The sequence below is a fragment of the Microcebus murinus genome, chromosome 24 (genome assembly GCF_040939455.1).
Source record: "Microcebus murinus isolate Inina chromosome 24, M.murinus_Inina_mat1.0, whole genome shotgun sequence".
Classification (NCBI taxonomy): Eukaryota; Metazoa; Chordata; class Mammalia; order Primates; family Cheirogaleidae; genus Microcebus; species Microcebus murinus.
In genome coordinates, this window is record NC_134127.1 from 15,193,894 (window position 1) to 15,210,047 (window position 16,154).

Sequence of the window (16,154 nt, forward strand, 5' to 3'; positions counted from 1 at the left end):
ACACAAATAATAAAAATATCCTTCACCCTAAGAAATGTAGTTTGAGGTGTAAAGAAAAACTGATAGAGAATGTTTGCTTATTTTTCTCAGCATTTCCAAATATCACCTTTGAAATGAGAATCTGGGGGGAAAAGATCACAATAACAAAACAATTGTGAAATATATTGCCTGTATTTTTCTGCTAGCGTATAGCAGTAAGTGTGGTAACTTTAGAATTTATTTTTATTTAAAATATTTTTATAGAAAAGCATTGAATTGTACACTGAGGTGAATTTATGATATGTAAATTATACCTTAAGAAAATTAATTGAAATTACAAAAAGAAGTATATAAATCCTATGCTCTAGTAATTCTACTTCTAAGAAGTCATACTGCATAACAATTCTCTATTTCAAAAATTAAGAACACTTACTACGTGCTAGCCACTATTTTACATGCTTTATAAATAACTCATTTAATTTTTATTGAAATCCTATTTATTTGTATTTAACAAATACTTACTGCAGGTCTACCATACACCAAGTAATATGTAAACTCACCATAATTTATAGTCCTTGTAGATGCATTTGATAAAATAGTCAACACACAAAGAATATAAAGTTACAAATACCAAAAGTAAAAATTGATTAGGATACAGACTAACAGAACAAAGCCTAATATGGATTAGGAAAGAGTCAGGAGAACTTTCTCTAAGGAAATGCCATTTAATCATTTAATTTGAGGACTAAAAATCCATATGAATAAAGTTTAGCTCAGCCAAGCATTAGAGTTGTGGGGAAAGTGATTTTTTAAAAAAATATTTCCATTTTTGTGTATATATTTATGTATGTGTGTGTGTGTATGTATGTGTGTATGTGTGTGTGTGTGTGTGTGTGTGTGTGTGTGTTTCATCAGGGGCATATTGTTTGCTGTGAGAGAAAAATCAGCAAAAGTGGAATGAAAGCATCACTCTCCCAACAACTTTTGTTTGAAAATTATGTATGTGCTATGGCAAGTTCAAAATAATTTCGCTTAGATTAACAACACATATGGTATGGAAAAATAGTTCACATACCAGAAAAAAAGTTTATTTTTGGTTAAGATCTCAGCAACATAATATTTGCTATTTTAGTATTCAGTCAGTACACTGCATTATAAACAAAGGCCATGCATCTACTTCTCACTTGTGATCCTTTTGCTATTTCCTGATGTGTTGGACTCCTGTAGTTTGTAGTAGTGTATCCAGCAAAAATAAAAGCATTGCAATAATGCTCATACTTCCAATAATTTTATAAACAGAATTTCTTAGAAGATTCACAATACACTAAAAAATGAGTATATTATGCCATTTTTCTACCTTACAAATATCAAATCTACAAGCAAAGTCTCGACATAGCAATCCATACTCTCTGAAAATAAAAAGGTTGTATACCTTTCTTTCTACTACATATTTTACTTCAAAGTATATAATATAGAATTATAGTACAAAGTTTTAAGTTATTAATTTTGAAACACACAGTGTATTATCATAAATACTTTCTTAGGTTTCCCTGCAGTTTGGAATGTATTGTACATATAAATTTAAAACATAAACATAACAATGATATGTTTAAATTTTATATAAAAAATATAAGTGTTATTTCAAAATTTGATATGTTCTTTGCTTTAAATTTCCTGATATTATGTAACCATCTAATTTATTGAGATTTAAAAGCTATTTGCATAGTTAGATGTAGGAATATACACACATAAAGCTGTGGAATTTATTCACGATGATCCTATCTAAATGATCATCTTTAGAGCTATGTTTAGTTACTATAATATAGCCATTAAAAATCATAACTGAGGTAAGTAAAGTGTTCAAGGTTTCCCAAAGTCCCTGCTATATGTTGAACAGTTTATGTTCCTTTCATATATCTCAATACTACATATGCAAATCAACCATTAGGGCATACTTCTATGTTAGAAATTTATATAGCACTACTTCCTTTCAATTCCTGCAGTCTTCCTCTCTATAAACTAGGACCAGTGAGTCATTATTTTTTCTTTTAAGACATCTTTTGTAAGTGCCTATCATGTATAGAAAGCACAGTGCTGGCTGCTGAACCACTTGATTGCAACTTCTAACTCATCCTAGATTTCTTTCTAGGGCAAATTTCCAAACAGGGCAATACATATTTAAGGTGTTCTTGCCCAAGACGGTGTAGCTAATCATCAGACCAGAAACTCTATGATGGAATTCATCTGTGGTCTGGCTGGGATTACATTCTACTTCTAAAATTATGTTATTTTTGAGATCCAGTCTATATCATTTGCACAATTTAAATAAGTAATTTCATTTTCCCCAAGATTTCACTCTGGAAACTTTCCTACAATTAAATTTTTTTTACAACACTAGGCACTGCTTTATGCCTGCCAGTATTGGCCTAGAGGTTTCCATCACAGCTGATGGCTTGTGTCATGGTTGAGGCATTGCCATTGACCAAAATTCATCAATTTCACTGGTCTGTGTGATTGGCTCTTCAGTACTGCATCTGCTCCTCTCCTATTGGAGTATTCTATCAACCTCTTGAGACCTTCTAATTGCCTCATGTTTCATCTCCACTATGATATTTCAATATCAAACATCCAAATTTTTATTTACATTAGTCTTCACATTCTATCTCTCACCCTTCCTTTTAACAATATTGTCTCTGGGTGATCCTTTTATCTCCCTATTTTTTCTCTGATAATCTTTATTAAGAAAAATTCTCCTACCAGGTCCAAAGAGAACTGTATTAAATCTCGTTAGTACTGTTTAATAATAGAGCTCTTTCTTTGGGCATAATTTTCTTTAAGATACATATTAAATCTTATGAGATGTGGTCATAACAATACTTAGAGGAGAATTTACAGCATTAATTAATACAAATGAAGAGATATTAATGATAAAGAAGGGAGGTGAATAGACTTTGCCCTCATGAATAGACAAGTGTTGTTATCACAAAAGTAGCTCAATTATCACAATAGTGGACTTATAAAAATGAGTATGGCTTCCTCTTGCTTTCACTCTCTTGTGCTTTCACCTTCAGCTATGGAATGATGTAGTACAAAGGACCTCACCAGATGTGTGTGCCATGCTCTTGGACTTCCCAGCCTCTAGAATCATGGGTCAAATAAACTTCTATTGTTTATAAAGTATCCAGTCTGTTTTAGCAACACAAAATGAACTAAGGCAAGCACTTATATATGAAAAGTTCCTCAGGACATCATCAAGAGAAGAAAGCAACAGCACAATAAATATATTTTATCAGAACTATATGTGAGGATGTTTTTAGTGCACTCTTCTTGTATGTAAGTATGCTAATAAAGGATCAAAGAATACATACCAAATTACTTACATAATCTCTCCTTGTGTTGTAGAGTAAATGTGGGTGGAAAGAGTTGAAAAGAAATTTTCACCTTTTTTTCTGAATCTTTACTTATTTTTAAAAATTATTTTATTAAATAATAAAATAATCTTAAAAGAAAGCAGTAACATACTAGTGTTTTAAAGTTATATTTCTAATAAGTTTTCCTGATACTTTAAGTCATCTACTTCTTTCCCAGCTTTAGAGATTTTAACTTGTTAAAAGAATATATAAAAATAATTTAGAAGAAATTGATTAGCTTATGAACCTCTCTCACTCTTTCCTATGAAAAATATTCCCTGTGTACTTGAATCTTCATAAGACTGCAAGGCTGTGTTTGAGAACCCTCTAGTCAGTTTCTTTATTTAATGTCAACTCGCAGCCCTGAACATGCCTAAGTGTAGGTATCAAGTAATAGAAAATAAACCCTATGTGAAAGATGTTAGAAATTACAGATTTAGGATATTCTTTTTAGAGAGCATTTTGCATCCCTGATAATAGATGGCTTTTCAGTTTCTGAAATACATTTGGCTTACCTGGATTTCAGTTCAATCAGTTACACCTGCCTAGAATCTTTCATTTTTTTCCCCCAATTGCAAAAATCAGCTGCTCAATAATGAGCAACAGCTATGCACATGAAATTATAGAAGTTTATTTAGAGTTAGATAAATAGTGGAACTAATGCAACTAATGAAAAAAGATTCTTTTAAGTCTGCTGGTGAATTATTTGATATGCCAAACTCAATTTTAAAGCTTAGCAAAGATGAAATGGAAAAACTGAACACAGTCTATGATTATTTAGCATAACTCAAAATGGAATGTGCTATTTAAGAACATTCTTTAAAATTTCTTGGAAATCACTAAGAACTAGTCTGCTAGGAGTAACTCGAGGCTTCTTCAGTTGCAGGCAATGGGAATCCCTTTAGCTAAGAATAAGTACTTGTTTTCCAAAGCTCCTTTGTTCTATAAAATGGGTGAAAAGCAGCTCCAGTCACCTATCCCTCCCTTCCGAAACAAAATGGAAAAAAAGGTGCAAGTGCTGTGCCATTTCTGTTCCCTTCTACAGAAAAATCCTCAAAAGAATGTTCTAAACTCACTGCTCCATTTCGTCTCTTTCATTCTGTCTTAATCTCTCCCCAATTGTTATAGTTTGAATTGTGCTCCACTCCAAATTCGTATGTTAAAATCTTAGCCACCTTATTTGGAAATAGAGTTGTTGTAGCTGTAATTAGTTAAGACAAAGTTATACCAAAGTCAAGTAGTCTTGTTATCCAATATGACAGGTGTTCTTATAAAAACATGAAATTTGGAGATACACCCCTCCCCAAACACCTGTGAATATAAAGGCATGGATAAAAATGCTGTTTTACAAGCCAAGGAATACCAAAGATTGCCAGAAAACCATAAGGAGCTAAGGGAGAGATGTGGAACAGCTTCTTCCACATAGCTCCTAGAAGGAAACAACCTTGCCAAGATCTTGATTTTAGACTTCTAGTATCCAGAATTGTGAGGGGAAACAATTCTGTTGTTTATGCCACTCAGTGTGCGTTACTTTACTCAGGCAGCCTTACCAAATTAATACACCAATCGAGCATTTATCACTTCAGTGCAGCTGCTCTTCCCCATGTCCATGTGATCTCCATGAAGTTAAAGCCAGGGTAAACTATCAGTCCAGATTTTTGCTTGACAGTCAGCAGTATTGAGTGCCTAAACATGACCTCTTAGACACCACACTTGCCAAATTTTCCTCCTACCATTCTGACAGCTGCCTCTCAGTCTTCCTTACTGCGCTTTTTTTTCTCAACCTCTTAACTTAGGGGGGCTTCAGGGATTCATTTGTGGCCCTCCTTGCTATGTCCCCATACCCACATGGTGATTTCCTCCAAAGGCATTGTAAATACCATGCATCTGCTCATAATTCTCAAATTCACATCTCCATCCTAGAACTCTTCCCTGAAATTTAGATCTCTAAGCCTATGATCTCCTTAGACTTCTACATTTGGATATTAAGAGACATCTCAACTCTATCATGTCCTAAATTTAACCTCTAATCTTCCTCCGTGGTTGTCCTCCCATAGTTTGGACCTTTCTCTAAATGATACTGTATCCTTCCTATTGTTTAGTCTAGAAACATTGCCAATATGTTCAACTTCTTTCTTTCTTTTACAAACTTTATGTAATCCTTCAGTTATCCAATTATATCTAAATATAAAATATATCCAGAATCAGTCAACTTTTGCAATTTCTTCCACTACTACCCTCTTCTAAGCCATCATGGCACTTCCTTTGGGTTACTGCTTTAGTCTCCTGCATGGTCTCAGCATACATGACTACCTTCTGTCTTAGTTCATTTTTACTGCTATACCAAAATGCCACACCCTGGGTAATTTATAAAGAACAGAGATTTATTGCAAACAGTTGTAGAGGCTGGGAAGCTCAAGATCAAGATCATCTATGTCTGCAAAGATCTATGTCTGCTCAAGATCAAGATCATCTATGTCTACCTTCTTGCAGTTTTCTTACCTGGCAGAAGGCAGAGGGGCAAAAAGGGGCCACACTCCCTCCATTAAACCCTTTCATAATGTCATTAATCTAGTCTTAAAGGCACGGTCCTCATGACTTATACACCTCCCAAAAGGCCCCACCTCCCAACACTGTTGCATTGGAGATTAACTTTCCAACACATGAATTTGGGGGGAACACATTCAGACCATAGCACCCTCCATGGTCTATTTATAGTATAGCAGCCAAAATGTCCATTGGAAACAAAAATAAGAGCATGGTTCTTCTATGCTTGAAATCCTGCAATGGTTCCACATTTGCTTGATAGACAAAGCCAAAGTCCTAAAAAGGCCCATTAGGGAACCCTGGTCCCAATTACTGTTCAAGCACATGTCTGGCCTCTTTTTTCTTCCCTCCCTTTCCTCCAGCCACAGGGCGTACTTGCTTCCCTTCAAATAAGGTAGGCACTCAGTCACCTCAGGGCCTTTGTTCCCTTATTCAAGATATCTATTTGGCTACCTTTTTTTTTTTTTTTTACCATTTTGCCCAAATGTCACCTTCTCAAAGAGGATTACTCACATTTAAAATAGAAACCTGAACCCATACTACTAAGTGAAGTATCCCAAGAATGGAAAAACAAGCACCAGATATATTCTCCAGCAAACTGGTATTAACTGAGTAGCACCTAAGTAGACACATAGGTGCTACAGTAATAGGGTATTGGGCAGGTGGGAGGGGGGAGGGGGGCGGGTATATACATACATAGTGAGTGAGATGTGCACCATCTGGGGGATGGTCATGATGGAGACTCAGACTTTTGGGGGGAGGGGGGGAATGGGCATTTATTGAAACCTTAAAATCTGTACCCCCATAATATGCCAAAATAAAAAAAAAAAAAAATAAATAAAAAAAAAAAAAAAAAAAAAAAAAAAATAAAATAGAAACCTATAACTCAGTGTAGATGCATATTGTACACATATAAAAAGATCTTAAAATGTGCAATCTATTGAGAAACATATCATTACCAAGGAGTATATAAAATATAATTGGTAAATGGTTTTTGTTGAAAAATCATATATATAGGCCAGGCGCGGTGGCTCACGCCTGTAATCCTAGCACCCTGGGAGGCCGAGGTGGGCAGATTGCTCAAAGTCAGGAGTTTGAAACCAGCCTGAGCAAGAGCAAGATCCAGTCTCTACTATAAATAGAAAGAAATTAATTGACTAACTAATATATATAGAAAAAATTAGCCGGGCATGGTGGCGCATACCTGTAGTCCCAGCTACTCAGGAGGCTGAGGCAGTAGGATTGCTTGAGCCCAGGAGTCTGAGGTTGCTGTGAGCTAGGCTGATGCTACAGCACTCACTCTAGCCTGGGCAACAAAGCGAGACTGTCTCAAAAAAAAAAAATCATACATATATGTAAACACATACACTCACCTATGCACATACACTAATATATACCCCTTAGGGAGTTTGATAGTCTTAAAATCACTTTAAGCATTTATTATTAGGCATACTTTATAGATAAAAGAACCTAAGTCCCAATGTTGTACAGCTAACATGGAAAAGTAAGAATTAAAACCTTCTTTCTATCTTTTCAAACCCCCCTACACTCTACTGCTTCAAATGCTGGAATTTGAAATTGGTCACAAAATTTTTCAATTTCACAGTACATGACAGAAAATGAATCCAATGTTTTGGGGTTTTTGTAAATAGCAAGTTCATCTAGCAATAATTCAAGAGATGAATGTATATGCTTCTTCTAATGTTGAAGTATATCCTCATTGATCCAAGCCAGAAACTTATTCCTGGAGTTAAATCTTAAGGAAAACTCAGCAATGGAAAATGTAAACTATTCAATCTTTAATTTGCAAGTCTTTTCAATGGCAAGTTTCTTTGATGAAATCATGAAAACACTCAAAACAATCAGGATAATTAATTGGAATAACTTGATGCAGTTATACACCAAAATCTACTTTTCACTCTTTTAATAGTTAGAAAATTGAGCACAGCCTTCCTGAATAAAGATTGTATATATTTTCCAACCTTCCCTGTGATTCAGTGTGGCCATGTTACTATCCTTTGGTTAATGGGAAAGAATGTAAACTAAGCTCTGTGCTTTCTGGGGTAGGTCTTTAAAGGAAGGGAATGGGTATAACTTCTCCTACCCTTTCCTCTTTCCTGCTTGACAGAATCTGGATTCTGTTTCTTGGTCCTAAGGAACTCATCTTGAACTATATGCAAATCCTGACTCTCTGATCCTGAATAACTTATTCAGCTTCTTAGTGTTTCAATTTCCTCATTTATAAAAGTAAATAACAGAACTTATCTTCCAGGAATGCTATGAGAGTTGAATATAACACGAAAAAATATTAGCAAAGTAGACGATCCTCAAAAACATTGTAATTTTGATAGCCAGGAAGAGTTAATAGAGACAAATATTCTTTCCTTCTCTTTATATCCTAAAATCAAACTCATACAACCTCATGATATGGATACTTGAAATCAAAAAAGGAGGAGACTAGATTTCTCTACTTTCATAATACAAATAAAGGACATTCATACACAGGAGTCTGAGCAAAATCCTAGAAAACCAAGTCTCTACTACACTCTCTCTAATGTCTAACATGCATTTCCATGGAGGGTTACCAACTCTGAATGGACTCTTCCCATTAGCAGAAGTTTCCTCTGATCCCAGACTATGAACAAGCATGTAAATTTCCAGTGTGTACTCAGTTTAACTATAATGATATTTTTTTACAATTGTGAAAGATTTTAAAGTGGACACAGATATTTTTATATATGTAATTCATATATATATATTAATTATCGATGGCATCTGACTGTTCCTTGGGCCATGAACAATCTTATCAAGAAGTGGCCAGTCTCCTAGCAGTATAGACATCGGTTATTTTATTCATTTAATATAAATATTCCAAATATAGAAACTACATCAAATGCATAGTTTTGAGATAACAAAAAATAAAAACCCATGTCAACGCTGTTTTTTATATTTAAACGATTCTACTATCTTCATGCTACCACATTTACTGTGTGCCATGTATTTTCAATTTCACATACACAGTAAGAAATATTTCCCAGTGGGAATGCCTTTATGCAGTTTTATATCAATTATACATAATTCAATTTATTCATGAATATGATATACTTTATTTTATACATTTTAATAAGTAATTGTTATGTACTCAAGACCAGTGAAATATTCTTGTTAAATATAAGGAAGTGAGTTTATTTGTAACTTGATACATTACAGAAGGCCAGTGTTTTCTAAAAAAAGTCCTACCAAGCTTATTTATCTCAAGGTCATGTTTCTTTTAACATTATAGTTGGTAAAATTATTAGATAGCACATGGTTTCCCTAACTGTTAACAGATTTGATCATCTGATGTTCGATCTGCCAGATTTACTCCGAGCTCTGTGTGCTGTATGAGATGGAAAATTGCTCTATGCAGAGACTGTTCCCCATGTACCCAAACCCTGCCACAGCCTGTACTGCCATTTATAGTGAGCCAAAGAATTGTGCATGTGTAGAGGGAAATATTTAAATGAATAGGATAAAAGTTATTAAATGCCACCCTAAAATGTGCAGCAATTTTTCAAGGAAAAGAAATGATATCCTAACAATATTTCTGTAACGTCTTTCTGTATAATTCTGTAAGTAACAAAAAAAAAAAATCACAGAATAAATAACAACAACAATAATGGTAATTGATATATTACTATGTGCCCATCTCACTAATAGAAGATGTACATAAATTATCATGTAATAACTCTAGGAAGAAGATCTTGTGATTTTTTTTCACTTTTTATAATAGTGAAATATTTATTTTAGTTAGCAATTGTATCCCCAAGAAGTTTCACATTTGCAGCATAGGGAAGCAAGTTGGTATATTTCTTTGCTTAGTTAATTTTATTTAATTTCAGTATGGAGGGGGGATGAAGTTTATTATGTATTGGTTTAGATGCACAAGAGGATTAAAAATAATGTTTTTTGAGAACCTGACATTGTATTAGGGGCTAGACACAGAGATAAAGATAATCATCTTATTTTCTCATTATAAAATCCCCTTTACTTCCTCTTGTGATAAAGTAATATAATTATGAAAAGAGTAGTCTTAAAGAGACAGTTAATATATGGGGATTATTTGGACAAGATGTAGTTTCAAGAGTATAAAAATTTCAAGCTAAATTTCAAAGTTTAAGCTGATATGTGATATTTTAAGTAAAATTTTCAAATATTTAAATTTGGATCTAAAAACCTAAGATCATTGTAATATTATTAACCTGTATCTTATTAGTTGGCTTAAGATAAAAATGATTTTTGTCCTTTAAAATTGTTTCTAGTTTTCTGTAATTAAACAAGATGTATTTTGATTTGGTCTTGGTGCATACTGAAATATTTCTATGATATTCACATTATATGCAAAATTGAAGAGAAAAATAAAGAATAAAAGACAGAAAGCTAAAATAGAAAACTCTAAGAAAGTAATAAAAACTTCTATTTTATGTATTTTTTAATTTTTAAAAAGAATCGCTCAGATTCCTTTGCTAAGATATGGTTCATAAATCTGAGGTTATTATAATGTAAATATAATGTAAATGACACTCAGAATATCAACTTACAACCTTATTATACATGGAGTAGATGACAAACAGGTCTGTGACCACCACAAACTTATTTCTAGATAATGAACAAATTAAACATATATTCTAAAATGTCAAAAAGTAGAAAAACACTGATATAGAGATACTTTTATTAGTCATTGGTTTACCTTATTATTAAAAATAATACATGTTTATTGTAGGAGATCTAGAAAATGTAGCAAGATATCAAAATAAAATAATTAAATATCTGTAATCTCCTGACCCACAGATACACACTTTTAGGGTAATGGTGAAATGAAACATTACGAAATAGAGAGTGTGTATATAAAAATATATATGCATATATGTATATTATATATATACACATATATTATATATATAATCTGTCCAGAAAGCATCTAGCCCTTGTTAATATTACATGGCTGGATACCTTGTATATATTTAAAACTCATTTATACACTTAACATTTTCCCAAGGAAATCAAGGAAATGGATTTACCTTAATAGTTTTATTATCTTAATAATTCATAAATTTAACTTTCTCAGTATTTATTAGAAAAATATACTTCAGATAAACCTCAAATTATTTTCATTGCTCTTTTCTGTGTCTATATGTTTTTTAAATTTCTTATATGTGAATTATAAAGTCATTATCTTGATGTTAGTCACCCAAATAAAAAATTAATTCATTACATGATATTACATGTATATAATTATTCAAATACATTTTTATTTGTTATATTTTTATTTGGGGGGTAAATCCTGAAAATGACTTTATAACTTCACATATCTGGTAGAAATGACATGCAATAAATATATCAAATTATATCACTTAGATGTAAGTCCATATTTTGTAATCCTACTCCCTTGTTTATCCTGCTTTTATGTTGAAAGTAATATGCATTAACACAGGCAATAATTTATGTGTAATCATTAAGTGACTCAGGCAATAACAATCTTGTTATCCTCTACATCCTTAAAAAATCCCCACTAACGTGGCCAAACAACAGTAATTATTCTCTCAAATGAACAAAACATCACCTGCTGAGGACAACATAACAAAATAATCTGAAAATTTGTACCCACTAAAAATACCTTGAAATGACAGTTATAATGAACATTTTAATGTACAACGGAACTCACCGGAAACTAAGAAAAGCCTCGTGGACACCAAATCAAGAGGAAACTAAAAATACAGAGTGAGAAGCCCGTAAGCCAGGTTCTTGGGAAGTTAGAGTCATAATTGAGATTCTCATATAAAGACAGAACCCATGGAAAGGCTACCTCACCAGAAGATGATCTCGGAGAAAAAAAATGTCTATCAGTGTAGGAGGTGTAGAAGGAAACTTGATTGCTTTCACATGCATCCTAGGTGGGGGGAAAAAAATAAATCCCCTGAAAATGAATGCCACTTTTGCTTTCATAGAACCCCAAGTGAGAGATTAACACAACTGACTTCTTTTAACTGAAGTATACGATTATCTGCTATAGTGTGAAACATTCTCAAACAGATCTTGCTGCATTCCACATATAACCTCCCATGTAGAAGGCTACTGAAGAAGAACACAGACTCCAAAATACTACACACATGAGAAAACAATGCACCAGTAAAAGCATTAATACTTTGCGGAAGCAATAGCAAAATTAGATATCTAAGGACTTCAGTTAATAGACTTCTAATAGACATTTTAATAAAAATATAAAATCCCCAAAGACAAAAAAGAGAAATCAGGTAACTTCTGAAATAAAAAATATAATTTTGGAAATAAAATATTCAATAAATTATTATAAAAGGGCACTAGAAACATTTGAAGATAGAATTCCTGTAAAAGATCAATCCGAGGACATTGCAAAAGAGGCCATAAAGGGAGATAAAGAAATAGGAAATGCCAAAGTCCAAGAGAAGGGCATGAGAGAAAGTGTGTTAGCATCTTACCAAAATCTAGTATCAGAGATCTGAAAGACAGTAAAGAGAAGAGAGGCAGTATTTGAGGAGTTAATGACAAAGAATTTTCCATGACATGAATCTCCCATAAGACATAAGTCTTCATGTTTGAAAAGCACATTTCCTTAACATGATAATTAAAAATAAATCTCACATCGATGCATTGCAGTTAAACTACAGAACTTCAAAAATAAGAGATCTATTCAAAACAAACCTAAAGACATTAACAATATGTAAATGACAGTAACACTGATGAGTAGACTTGTCAACAGCATAAAGAAAAGTGAAAGTCATCAGAAAAATGTCTTCTAGTTTTGAGAGGAAACACATTATTTCCTCTGGAATTCTGTAGCCAGCTAAGTTACTAGTTAAGACTTAGGAAAAATACAGATGTTTTGATGAAAAGTCTGAATGATATTTCCACTAATAGCATTTCTTGAAAGGACTTTCTTCAGGAGTAAGAAAGTTGAACACTAAAGGAATGATTGAAAACATAAAACAGAAGAACAAACAAACCCATTGAAAACTGTGACTAAATCCAAACAAGCATCAGTTTTATGAAACAATCAAAAAAACTAACTACATTTAGATTCGTTTAAATAAGTTAGAACTTTAATAATAGATAAAAAAAATATAGCCAGAAGGAAGGATAAATGAATAGATTTAAAGCCACCTAAGATCTTGGGAAGATGGTTAGAGTTACTGAATAGTTCCAGAGATACCTGCATTTGTGAAATGCAGGTATTATAGTGTTAAGAATTCAAGCAATAAGGAGAAAATAAGACAAAACAGAAAAACATTTGGAAGATATTATTCAATAAAACAGAGAAAATACCATCAAATAATTTGAAATATAATGGACATAATTACCAAATGTTGATACTTTAGTTTTTAAAAATTACATAGTAATAACACTAATAACTAAGTTTAATATGACCCTTACTACGTGCTAGACAGTTTTCTAAGCACAGCACATTAATTACTGCTCATTTATTAATCATTAAAGACAGTGAATTATGTTAAACCACTAACCTAGAAAAGTATTTAATTCTATTCTTTTCTAGAAAGATCCAACTTACACTGTCCCAAGAAGAAATAAAAAATCTGAATATGTATTAAATCAATTCAATTTGGCAACTTGAGGGGAGAAAAAGAAGACTTTATTGCAGTTTAGTTGAAGATGCTACTTAGAGAAAAATGAGGTACATCTATTTTGTACACATAAGTACTTCTGTTCAATAAATTAGGTATGTATGTGTATGCAGTCAAGAATGACTAGAAATTATAAATCCAAATGCAGAATAACTAATTCTTTGAAAGGAGGGAGTAAAGGCTGGCTTAGGCTTTGAAGGGTGTTCTCTGCATAATCTAAGAGCCATATGTTTCCCTTAGACGTCGGTGTGAACACTACACACATGACCTGAAAAATCATATACAAAAGGGCAGAGGAGTGAAACTGTAATGTTTTATTCAGAAAATATGTATAAATTGAAATAAATGGAGAGAAATTTTAATTTCAGCACAATGTATTAATTATAAAATTCTCTATTTCCTTCTACATGCTTGATATACTGTATAAATCTAAACATAAAACAATTTTCATGGATATATTGTTTCTAGGACAGTAAGAAGTGCCTACTACCCAAGTTAAATGTGTGACTTTTCATTTCTAAAGTTGTCATACTCTTAATCGAGAACTTTTTAAATGTAAATAACATTGTGCTAGTTCTTTTAATTAAGCAAATAATGATGAATTCTTAAACATTTAAGTCGTTAATTTTATTATTTTGCTATCAGGAGTAGGCCTCAGTTTCCCATTAGATAAATTCAAGAGGATGGACTAGTTGATCTCTCACATTCTATTTAAATTAAACTTTGTATAGGTTTATGATTTGCAATTCAAAACTTCTGACTTTGCTTTAGCTATGTAAATAGAAGATTCATTTCTTAAGCAAGTAAAAGGGTCTTGAATTATATTAGCATTACATGTTACTAAGCAAATTAACCAAGTATATCAATTCCTTTTGTAAATGTCTTACCCATAAAACAAATACAACATTATTGCTACTTTGGGAATTTGATAATACATTTTTGGAGGCTATTTGAATCAATATTATTGTCATACTCTGAGAACTCAGTATGACACCTTCAATCTTATAGTTCTAGCTGATATATTTTCTATTAGGTCATTTTGTTTAACCTCATACATTGTTAAATTCCTTTGTAAAGAGGAATAAAAGCAATTTTCTTTATAAATGAACTGGAAACTGATTGAAAACAATGTTCTCCTATCAAACTCTATTGTTTCAGTTACAGAAAAATCACACATAGAAAAGAGTATAAAGGACTCCAAAAAATTATGACAAAAAGAATTGACCAAAAAATAGGTTTAAAAGTGTTGTCTTCTTCAAGAATGATGTCAACATCTCCAAAATAATTTGACATTTTCATGTCCCAACCATGAAGTATTTTTAATCCAATATACATTCATGGGAGAATGAAAATGAGTCTTTTAACTTAAATAACCTAATTAACATCAGAGTTTTATCCATATTAATGTGCTTTTTTGACGACTTCCAATTTTTCATTCTTTTTACCTTTTCTACAGAGGTACAATATTCTAATGTTTAGTAAAGGTCACTATAAATTATAGGATGAAGTGAAAATAATAGGAAAAAAGGTCACTTTATTTCCATCATAACAATGTTGTAGTGCAGAAAATGTTACTGAAGAGGAATATTGGATGTTTTTATACTGTGCATTTTTCTAGCTGCTACAGATGTACAATGAAATGCAAAAGGATCCTGCTCTTATGCTAATAGCTTCACTTTTGTAGGCATCTTAGATGCATCCATAGGGGTTTGAAGAGAGAGGAGGGAGGCGGAGAGGGAGAGATTGCTATGGACAGGCGTGGCTGAAGAAGGCTGTTGAGAATAGTTGAGATACAATATAATCTGACAAAGACAAGCCCAGTGGGCTATTGCCACATGGTAGGAGTGGATGTGCATAGGTGAGAAAGTAATGAATTAAATTAGCAGTTTAAAATGCTAACTGGGATCTTCCTAGAAAACATCATATAAGCAAAGAACTTTCCTTCGTGGAGCTGAATTCCAGTGAAAGATACCATCATTATTTGAATCAAGACCTTCCCCTACTGGCTAAAAACCACTAAAATTGCTACATTTATAAATGTATACTTCTTTGGAAGATAATAAAGTTGGAAAGATAGTAAGAACTATGAAAACAAAATTGTAGGAAAAAGAGGTCCCAACAAGCAGGTAGATGTAGAAACTCTGAAGTTGATTTAATACAAGGAGAAGGAAACATTTGAGCAAATCTGGACTTCAGCTGAGGATTTTTTGTGGAATGAAAAAGAAGTCTGAGGCTAAGACTTGATCAACTCTTGAAACTTAAGAGGCAACCTCCCAAATTAATATACTCATGATAGAAAGATGAAGCAGAAGTAAACCAGCAATCCACACACCCATCACAGCTGCATTTGTACATCCCCAGGGTTTATTAAATAAGAAAATTTCAAAACATGTGACAAAAATCACAGGGAAGCCAGGAGGGACCAAGCAAAAATGAAACGGTTTACAGTCCTGATTGTCGGTGGAGGAATGTTTAGTTTTACTTTAGACTGTGAGTAATTTTGTACTCATTCTGTAACTTTTATGACAACAACTAAACAAATTAAAAGAGTACATTAGAA

The 16,154-nt window shown here is 32.7% G+C and overlaps 1 protein-coding gene across 2 annotated transcripts in view; it reads right to left on the bottom strand.

Annotated features, from left to right (window-relative positions):
• Window positions 1-9,363, bottom strand: part of MSR1 (macrophage scavenger receptor 1) — a 234,633-nt gene extending 225,270 nt beyond the window's left edge. For both annotated transcript variants that reach the window (XM_012760365.3, XM_020282524.2), the window contains exon 1: window positions 9,353-9,363. The gene's annotated coding sequence lies outside the window, so the exon portion shown is untranslated. The remainder of the gene's footprint in view (window positions 1-9,352) is intronic.
• Window positions 9,364-16,154: the final 6,791 nt, after the last annotated feature.